Source organism: Chlamydotis macqueenii, unplaced genomic scaffold (assembly GCF_036417535.1).
Source record: "Chlamydotis macqueenii isolate bChlMac1 unplaced genomic scaffold, bChlMac1.mat HAP1_SCAFFOLD_179, whole genome shotgun sequence".
NCBI classification, from domain to species: Eukaryota; Metazoa; Chordata; class Aves; order Otidiformes; family Otididae; genus Chlamydotis; species Chlamydotis macqueenii.
The window spans coordinates 358,074-367,628 of NW_028239073.1; positions in this window are offsets into that span (position 1 = coordinate 358,074).

Sequence of the window (9,555 nt, forward strand, 5' to 3'; positions counted from 1 at the left end):
ACTGTTAAATTTACTTTTTGTTCAATCTCAACCTGCGTGTTTGATTTTTTTCTGGTTTTCTTTTCTTTATCAAATCTCCTCCTATTCTCTCGGAGAGTGGGGGGAGTGAGAGAGAGACTGCGTAGTCTGGTCCCTGTTGGGGCTGAACTACGACGGGGAGCAGTTGTCCAACGTTCGTGATATTTGGGGATTTGTTTTAAGTGGGCACCCAGGTGCAGCTGCTGGTAAACATCGAAGCCCTATGGGTCAGGGTAAGCCCAGAGCCCCGATGTCTGTGGTGCTGTAGCTGCGCTGCCAATGGCCAGTGAGGAGCAGCAAGAGCTTGACTGACTGGCACTTTCGGTGTGGAAGCAATCGTCCGATGTTCTTGATTTTTCGGGGTTTTTTTCACTGGGGGCCCATGTTCAGCTGGTGGTAAATGTCGAAGCCCTGTTGGTCAGGGAAAGCCCGGAGCCCCGATGTCTGTGGTGCTGTAGATGCGCTGGGAATGGGCGGTGAGGAGCAGCAAGAGCTTGACTGGCTGGCACTTTCGGTGTGGGAGCAATTGTCCGATGTTTCTGATTTTTCGGGGTTTTTATTCAGTGGGCGCCCAGGTGCAGCTGGTGGTAAATGTCGAAGTCCTGTTGGTCAGGGAAAGCCCGGAGCCCCGATGTCTGTGGTGCTGTAGATGCACTGGGAATGGCTTGTGAGGAGCAGTAAGAGATTGACTGGCCGGCACTTTTGCTGTTGGAGTAATCGTCCGATGTTCGTGATTTTTCGGTGTTTTTTTCAGTGGGCGCCCAGGTGCAGCTGGTGGTAAATGTCAAAGCCCTGTTCGTCAGGGAAAGCCCGGACCCCGATGTCTGCGGTGCTGTAGATGTGCTGGGAATGGGCGGTGAGGAGCAGCAAGAGCTTGACAGGCTGGCACTTGAGTTGTGGGAGCAATCGTCCGACGTTCATGAATTTTTGGGGTTTTACTTTGAGTGGGCGCCCAGGTGCAGCTGGTGATAAATGTAGAAGCCCTGTTGGTCAGGGAAAGCCCGGAGGCCCGATGTCTGTGGTGCTGTAGATGCGCTGGGAATGGCTGGTTAGGAGCAGTAAGACCTTGACTGGCTGGCACTTTCGGTGTGGGAGCAATCGTCCGATGTTCGTGATTTTTCGGGGTTTTTTTCAGTGGGCTCCCAGGTGCAGCTGGTGGTAAATGTCGAAGCCCTGTTGGTCAGGGAAAGCCCGGAGCCCCGATGTCTGTGGTGCTGTAGATGCGCTGGGAATGGCTTGTTAGGAGCAGTAAGACCTTGACTGGCTGGCACTTGTGTTGTGGGAGCAATCGTCCGACGTTTGTGTTTTTTTGGGTTTTTTTTTCAGTGGGCGCCCATGTTCATCTGGTGGTAAACGTCGAAGTGCTGTTAGTCAGGGAAAGCCCGGAGCCCCGATGTCTGTGGTGCTGTAGATGCGCTGGGAATGTCTGGTGATGAGCAGAAAGAGCTTGACTGGCTGGCACTTTTGGTGTGGGAGCAATCGTCCGATGTTCGTGATTTTTCGGGGATTTTTCAGTGGGCGCCCAGGTGCAGCTGGTGGTAAGTGTCTAAGCCCTGTTGGTCAGGGAAAGCCCAGAGCCCCGTTGTCTGTGGTGCTGTAGATGCGCAGGGAATGGGCAGTGAGGAGCAGCAAGAGCTTGAGTTGCTGGCACTTAAGGTGTGGGAGCAATCGTCAGATCTTCGTTATTTTTCGGAGTTTTTTTCAGTGGGTGCCCAGGTGCAGCTGGTGGTAAACATCGAAGCCCTGTTGGTCAGGGAAAGCCCGGAGCCCCGATGTCTGTGGTGCTGTAGATGCGCTGGGAATGGGCAGCGAGGAGCCGCAAGAGCTTGTGTTGCTGGCACTTAAGATGTGGGAGCAATCGTCCGATGTTCGTTATTTTTCGGGGTTTTTTTTCAGGGGCGCCCAGGTGCAGCTGGTGGTAATTGTCAAAGCCCTGTTGGTCAGGGAAAGCCCGGAGCCCCGATGTCTGTGGTGCTGTAGATGCGCTGCCAATGGCTGGTTAGGAGCAGTAAGACCTTGACTGGCTGGCACTTTCGGTGTGGGAGCAATCGACCGATGTTCGTGATTTTTCGGGGATTTTTTCAGTGGGCGCCCAGGTGCATCTGGTGCTAATTGTCTAAGCCCTGTAGGTCAGGGAAAGCCCGGAGCCCCGATGTCTGTGGTGCTGTAGATGCGCTGGGATTGGGTGGTGAGGAGCAGCAAGAGCTTGACTGGCTGGCACTTGTGTTGTGGTAGCAATCGTCCGATGTTCGTGATTTTTCGGGGTTTTTTTCAGTGGGCGCCCAGGTGCAGCTGGTGGTAAGTGTCTAAGCCCTGTTCGGCAGGGAAAGCCCAGAGCCCCGATGTCTGTGGTGCTGTAGATGCGGTGGGAATGGGCAGTGAGGAGCAGCAAGAGCTTGAGTTGCTGGCACTTTTGGTGTGGGAGCAATCGTCAGACGTTTGTTATTTTTCGGTGTTTTTTTCAGTGGGCGCCCAGGTGCCGCTGGTGGTAAACGTCGAAGCCCTGTTGGTCAGGGAAAGCCCAGAGCCCCGATGTCTGTGGTGCTGTAGATGCGCTGGGAATGGGCAGTGAGGAGTCGCAAGAGCTTGACAGGCTGGCACTTGAGTTGTGGGAGCAATCATCCGACGTTCGTGAATTTTTGGGGTTTTACTTTGAGTGGGTGCCCAGGTGCAGCTGGTGGTAAATGTCGAAGCCCTGTTGGTCAGGGAAAGCCCGGAGCCCCGATGTCTGTGGTGCTGTAGATGCGCTGGGAATGGCTTGTTAGGAGCAGTAAGACCTTGACTGGCTGGCACTTGTGTTGTGGGAGCAATCGTCCGACGTTTGTGTTTTTGTGGGTTTTTTTTTCAGTGGGCGCCCATGTTCAGCTGGTGGTAAACGTCGAAGTGCTGTTAGTCAGGGAAAGCACGGAGCCCCGATGTCTGTGGTGCTGTAGATGCGCTGGGAATGTCTGGTGATGAGCAGAAAGAGCTTGACTGGCTGGCACTTTTGGTGTGGGAGCAATCGTCCGATGTTCGTGATTTTTCGGGGATTTTTCAGTGGGCGCCCAGGTGCAGCTGGTGGTAAGTGTCTAAGCCCTGTTCGTCAGGGAAAGCCCAGAGCCCCGTTGTCTGTGGTGCTGTAGATGCGCAGGGAATGGGCAGTGAGGAGCCGCAAGAGCTTGAGTTGCTGGCACTTAAGGTGTGGGAGCAATCGTCAGATCTTCGTTATTTTTCGGAGTTTTATTCAGTGGGTGCCCAGGTGCAGCTGGTGGTAAACGTCGAAGCCCTGTTGGTCAGGGAAAGCCCGGAGCCCCGATGTCTGTGGTGCTGTAGATGCGCTGCCAATGGCTGGTTAGGAGCAGTAAGACCTTGACTGGCTGGCACTTTCGGTGTTGGAGCAATCGACCGATGTTCGTGATTTTTCGGGGTTTTTTTCAGTGGGCGCCCACGTGCATCTGGTGCTAATTGTCTAAGCCCTGTTGGTCAGGAAAAGCCTGGAGCCCCGACGTCTGTGGTGCTGTAGATGCGCTGCCAATGGCCGGGGAGGAGCAGCAAGAGCTTGACCGGCTGGCACTTTCGGTGTGGGAGCAATCGTCCGATGTTCGTGATTTTTCGGGGTTTTTTTCAGTGGAATCCCAGGTTCAGCTGGTGGTAAATGTCTAAGACCTGTTCGTCAGGGAAAGCGCGGAGCCCCGATGTCTGTGGTGCTGTAGATACGCTACCAATGGCCGGGTACGAGCAGCAAGAGCTTGACTGGCTGGCACTTTCGGTGTGGGAGCAATTGTCCGACGGTCGTGATTTTTTGGGGTTTTTTTTCCAGTGGGCGCCCAGGTGCAGCGGGTGGTAAATGTCGGAGTCCTGTTGGTCAGGGAAAGCCCGGAGCCCCGATGTCTGTGGTGCTGTAGATGCACTGGGAATGGCTTGTGAGGATCAATAAGAGCTTGACTGGCCGGCACTTTTGGTGTGGGAGTAATCGTCCGATGTTCGTGATTTTTCGGGGTTTTTTCAGTGGACGCCCAGGTGCAGATGATGGTAAACGTCGAAGCCCTGTTCGTCAGGGAAAGCCCGGAGCCCCGATGTCTGTGGTGCTGTAGATGCGCTGGGAATGGGCGGTGAGGAGCAGCAAGAGCTTGACAGGCTGGCACTTGAGTTGTGGGAGCAATCATCCGACGTTCGTGAATTTTTGGGGTTTTACTTTGAGTGGGTGCACAGGTGCAGCTCGTGGTAAATGTCGAAGCCCTGTTGGTCAGGGAAAGCCCGGAGCCCCGATGTCTGTGGTGCTGTAGATGCGCTGGGAATGGCTTGTTAGGAGCAGTAAGACCTTGACTGGCTGGCACTTGTGTTGTGGGAGCAATCGTCCGACGTTTGTGTTTTTATGGGTTTTTTTTTCAGTGGGCGCCCATGTTCAGCTGGTGGTAAACGTCGAAGTGCTGTTAGTCAGGGAAAGCCCGGAGCCCCGATGTCTGTGGTGCTGTAGATGCGCTGGGAATGTCTGGTGATGAGCAGAAAGAGCTTGACTGGCTGGCACTTTTGGTGTGGGAGCAATCGTCCGATGTTCGTGATTTTTCGGGGATTTTTCAGTGGGCGCCCAGGTGCAGCTGGTGGTAAGTGTCTAAGCCCTGTTCGTCAGGGAAAGCCCAGAGCCCCGTTGTCTGTGGTGCTGTAGATGCGCAGGGAATGGGCAGTGAGGAGCAGCAAGAGCTTGAGTTGCTGGCACTTAAGGTGTGGGAGCAATCGTCAGATCTTCGTTATTTTTCGGAGTTTTTTTCAGTGGGTGCCCAGGTGCAGCTGGTGGTAAACGTCGAAGCCCTGTTGGTCAGGGAAAGCCCGGAGCCCCGATGTCTGTGGTGCTGTAGATTCGCTGGGAATGGGCAGTGAGGAGCCGCAAGAGCTTGTGTTGCTGGCACTTAAGATGTGGGAGCAATCGTCCGATGTTCGTTAATTTTCGGGGTTTTTTTTCAGTGGGCACCCAGGTGCAGCTGGTGGTAAATGTCGAAGCCCTGTTGGTCAGGGAAAGCCCGGAGCCCCGATGTCTGTGGTGCTGTAGATGCGCTGGGAATGGGCAGTGAGGAGCAGCAAGAGCTTGACAGTCTGGCACTTTCGGTGTGGGAGCAATCGTCCGACGTTCGTGAATTTTTGGGATTTTACATTGAGTGGGCGCCCATGTGCAGCTGGTGGTAAATGTCGAAGCCCTGCTCATCAGGGAAAGCCCAGAGCCCCGATGTCTGTGGTGCTGTAGATGCGCTGCCAATGGCCGGGGTGGAGTAGCAAGAGCTTGACTGGCTGGCACTTTCAATGAGGGAGTAATCGTCCGATGTTCGTGATTTTTCGGTTTTTTTTTTCAGTGGGTGCTGAGGTGCAGCTGGTGGTAAACGTCGAAGCCCTGTTGGTTAGGGAAAACCCAGAGCCCCGATGTCTGTGGTGCTGTAGATGCGCTGCCAATGGCCGGGGAGGAGCAGCAAGAGCTTACGTTGCTTGCACATTCGGTGTGGGAGCAATCGTCCGATGTTCGTGCTTTTTCGGGGTTTTTTTCAGTGGGCTCCCATGTGCAGCTGGTGGTAAATGTCGAAGCCCTGTTGGTCAGGGAAAGCCCAGAGCCCCGATGTCTGTGGTGCTGTAGATGCGCTACCAATGGCCGGGTACAAGCAGCAAGAGCTTGACTGGCTGGCACTTTCGGTGTGGGAGTAATTGTCTGATGGTTGTGATTTTTTGGGGTTTTTTTTCCAGTGGGCGCCCAGGTGCAGCGGGAGGTAAATGTCGAAGCCCTGTTGGTCAGGGAAAGCCCCTAGCCCCGATGTCTGTGGTGCTGTAGATGCGCTGCCAATGGCCGGGGAGGAGCAGCAAGAGCTTGACTGGCTGGCACTTTCGGTGTCGGAGTGTCCTGGTTCTGGCCAGCATAGAGTTAATATTTACCTGAGCTGGGTGGAGAACTGAAGCTGGTAGCCCCTATGGCTGGGATAGTTAACTAATTAGCTAACAGCTGGTGTTAATTTACCCAAATTAGCCAAAGGGCTATTCCATCCCCTCTGATATGGTGCTCAGTATATAAGTGAGGAGGGTGCTGAAGGGAGGCCCCCTGCTACTTGGAAGAGACTGGATGTGGAGATCTGTTGTGAGCTATTGTACTGTATTTGTGTTCTATCACTGTCTTGTTTTCTTCTCTCATTACTGTTAAATTATTTTTTTGTTCAATCTCAACCTGCGTGTTTGATTTTTTTCTGGTTTTCTTTTCTTTATCAAATCTCCTCCTATTCTCTCGGAGAGTGGGGGGAGTGAGAGAGAGACTGCGTAGTCTGGTCCCTGTTGGGGCTGAACTACGATGGGGAGCAGTCGTCCAAGGTTCGTGATTTTTGGGGATTTGTTTTCAGTGGGCACCCAGGTGCAGCTGCTGGTAAACATCGAAGCCCTATGGGTCAGGGTAAGCCCAGAGCCCCGATGTCTGTGGTGCTGTAGCTGCGCTGCCAATGGCCGGTGAGGAGCAGCAAGATCTTGACTGACTGGCACTTTAGTTGTGGGAGCAATCATCCAACGTTTGTGATTTTTCGCGATTTTATTTCAGTGGGCGCCCAGGGCAGCTGGTGGTAAACATCAACGCCCTGTTGGTCAGGGAAAGCCCGGAGCCCCGATGTCTGTGGTGCTGTAGATACGCTGCCAATGGCCCGTGAGGAGCATCAAGAGCTTGACTGGCTGGCACTTTTGGTGTGGGAGCAATCGTCCGTCCTTCTTGATTTTTTGGGGTTTTTATTCAGTGGGCGCCCAGGTGCAGCGGGTGGTAAATGTCGAAGCCCTGTTGGTCAGGGAAAGCCTGGAGCCCCGTTGTCTGTGGTGCTGTAGATGCGCTGGGAATGTCCGGTGAGGGGCATCAAGAGCTTGACAGGCTGGCACTTTCGGTGTGGGAGCAATCGTCCGACGTTCGTGATTTTTCGGGGTTTTTTCAGTGGGCGCCCAGGTGCAGCTGGTGGTAAGTGTCTAAGCCCTGTTCGTCAGGGAAAGCCCAGAGCCCCGTTGTCTGTGGTGCTGTAGATGCGCAGGGAATGGGCAGTGAGGAGCCGCAAGAGCTTGAGTTGCTGGCACTTAAGGTGTGGGAGCAATCGTCAGATCTTCGTTATTTTTCGGAGTTTTATTCAGTGGGTGCCCAGGTGCAGCTGGTGGTAAACGTCAAAGCCCTGTTGGTCAGGGAAAGCCCGGAGCCCCGATGTCTGTGGTGCTGTAGATGCGCTGCCAATGGCTGGTTAGGAGCAGTAAGACCTTGACTGGCTGGCACTTTCGGTGTGGGAGCAATCGACCGATGTTCGTGATTTTTCGGGGTTTTTTTCAGTGCGCGCCCAGGTGCATCTGGTGCTAATTGTCTAAGCCCTGTTGGTCAGGAAAAGCCTGGAGCCCCGACGTCTGTGGTGCTGTAGATGCGCTGCCAATGGCCGGGGAGGAGCAGCAAGAGCTTGACCGGCTGGCACTTTCGGTGTGGGAGCAATCGTCCGATGTTCGTGATTTTTCGGGGTTTTTTTCAGTGGAATCCCAGGTTCAGCTGGTGGTAAATGTCTAAGACCTGTTCGTCAGGGAAAGCGCGGAGCCCCGATGTCTGTGGTGCTGTAGATGCGCTACCAATGGCCGGGTACGAGCAGCAAGAGCTTGACTGGCTGGCACTTTCGGTGTGGGAGCAATTGTCCGACGGTCGTGATTTTTTGGGGTTTTTTTTCCAGTGGGCGCCCAGGTGCAGCGGGTGGTAAATGTCGGAGTCCTGTTGGTCAGGGAAAGCCCGGAGCCCCGATGTCTGTGGTGCTGTAGATGCACTGGGAATGGCTTGTGAGGATCAATAAGAGCTTGACTGGCCGGCACTTTTGGTGTGGGAGTAATCGTCCGATGTTCGTGATTTTTCGGGGTTTTTTCAGTGGACGCCCAGGTGCAGATGATGGTAAACGTCGAAGCCCTGTTCGTCAGGGAAAGCCCGGAGCCCCGATGTCTGTGGTGCTGTAGATGCGCTGGGAATGGGCGGTGAGGAGCAGCAAGAGCTTGACAGGCTGGCACTTGAGTTGTGGGAGCAATCATCCGACGTTCGTGAATTTTTGGGGTTTTACTTTGAGTGGGTGCACAGTTGCAGCTCGTGGTAAATGTCGAAGCCCTGTTGGTCAGGGAAAGCCCGGAGCCCCGATGTCTGTGGTGCTGTAGATGCGCTGGGAATGGCTTGTTAGGAGCAGTAAGACCTTGACTGGCTGGCACTTGTGTTGTGGGAGCAATCGTCCGACGTTTGTGTTTTTATGGGTTTTTTTTTCAGTGGGCGCCCATGTTCAGCTGGTGGTAAACTTCGAAGTGCTGTTAGTCAGGGAAAGCCCGGAGCCCCGATGTCTGTGGTGCTGTAGATGCGCTGGGAATGTCTGGTGATGAGCAGAAAGAGCTTGACTGGCTGGCACTTTTGGTGTGGGAGCAATCGTCCGATGTTCGTGATTTTTCGGGGATTTTTCAGTGGGCGCCCAGGTGCAGCTGGTGGTAAGTGTCTAAGCCCTGTTCGTCAGGGAAAGCCCAGAGCCCCGTTGTCTGTGGTGCTGTAGATGCGCAGGGAATGGGCAGTGAGGAGCAGCAAGAGCTTGAGTTGCTGGCACTTAAGGTGTGGGAGCAATCGTCAGATCTTCGTTATTTTTCGGAGTTTTTTTCAGTGGGTGCCCAGGTGCAGCTGGTGGTAAACGTCGAAGCCCTGTTGGTCAGGGAAAGCCCGGAGCCCCGATGTCTGTGGTGCTGTAGATTCGCTGGGAATGGGCAGTGAGGAGCCGCAAGAGCTTGTGTTGCTGGCACTTAAGATGTGGGAGCAATCGTCCGATGTTCGTTAATTTTCGGGGTTTTTTTTCAGTGGGCACCCAGGTGCAGCTGGTGGTAAATGTCGAAGCCCTGTTGGTCAGGGAAAGCCCGGAGCCCCGATGTCTGTGGTGCTGTAGATGCGCTGGGAATGGGCAGTGAGGAGCAGCAAGAGCTTGACAGTCTGGCACTTGAGTTGTGGGAGCAATCGTCCGACGTTCGTGAATTTTTGGGATTTTACATTGAGTGGGCGCCCATGTGCAGCTGGTGGTAAATGTCGAAGCCCTGCTCATCAGGGAAAGCCCAGAGCCCCGATGTCTGTGGTGCTGTAGATGCGCTGCCAATGGCCGGGGTGGAGTAGCAAGAGCTTGACTGGCTGGCACTTTCAATGAGGGAGTAATCGTCCGATGTTCGTGATTTTTCGGTTTTTTTTTTCAGTGGGTGCTGAGGTGCAGCTGGTGGTAAACGTCGAAGCCCTGTTGGTTAGGGAAAACCCAGAGCCCCGATGTCTGTGGTGCTGTAGATGCGCTGCCAATGGCCGGGGAGGAGCAGCAAGAGCTTACGTTGCTTGCACATTCGGTGTGGGAGCAATCGTCCGATGTTCGTGCTTTTTCGGGGTTTTTTTCAGTGGGCTCCCAGGTGCAGCTGGTGGTAAATGTCGAAGCCCTGTTGGTCAGGGAAAGCCCAGAGCCCCGATGTCTGTGGTGCTGTAGATGCGCTACCAATGGCCGGGTACAAGCAGCAAGAGCTTGACTGGCTGGCACTTTCGGT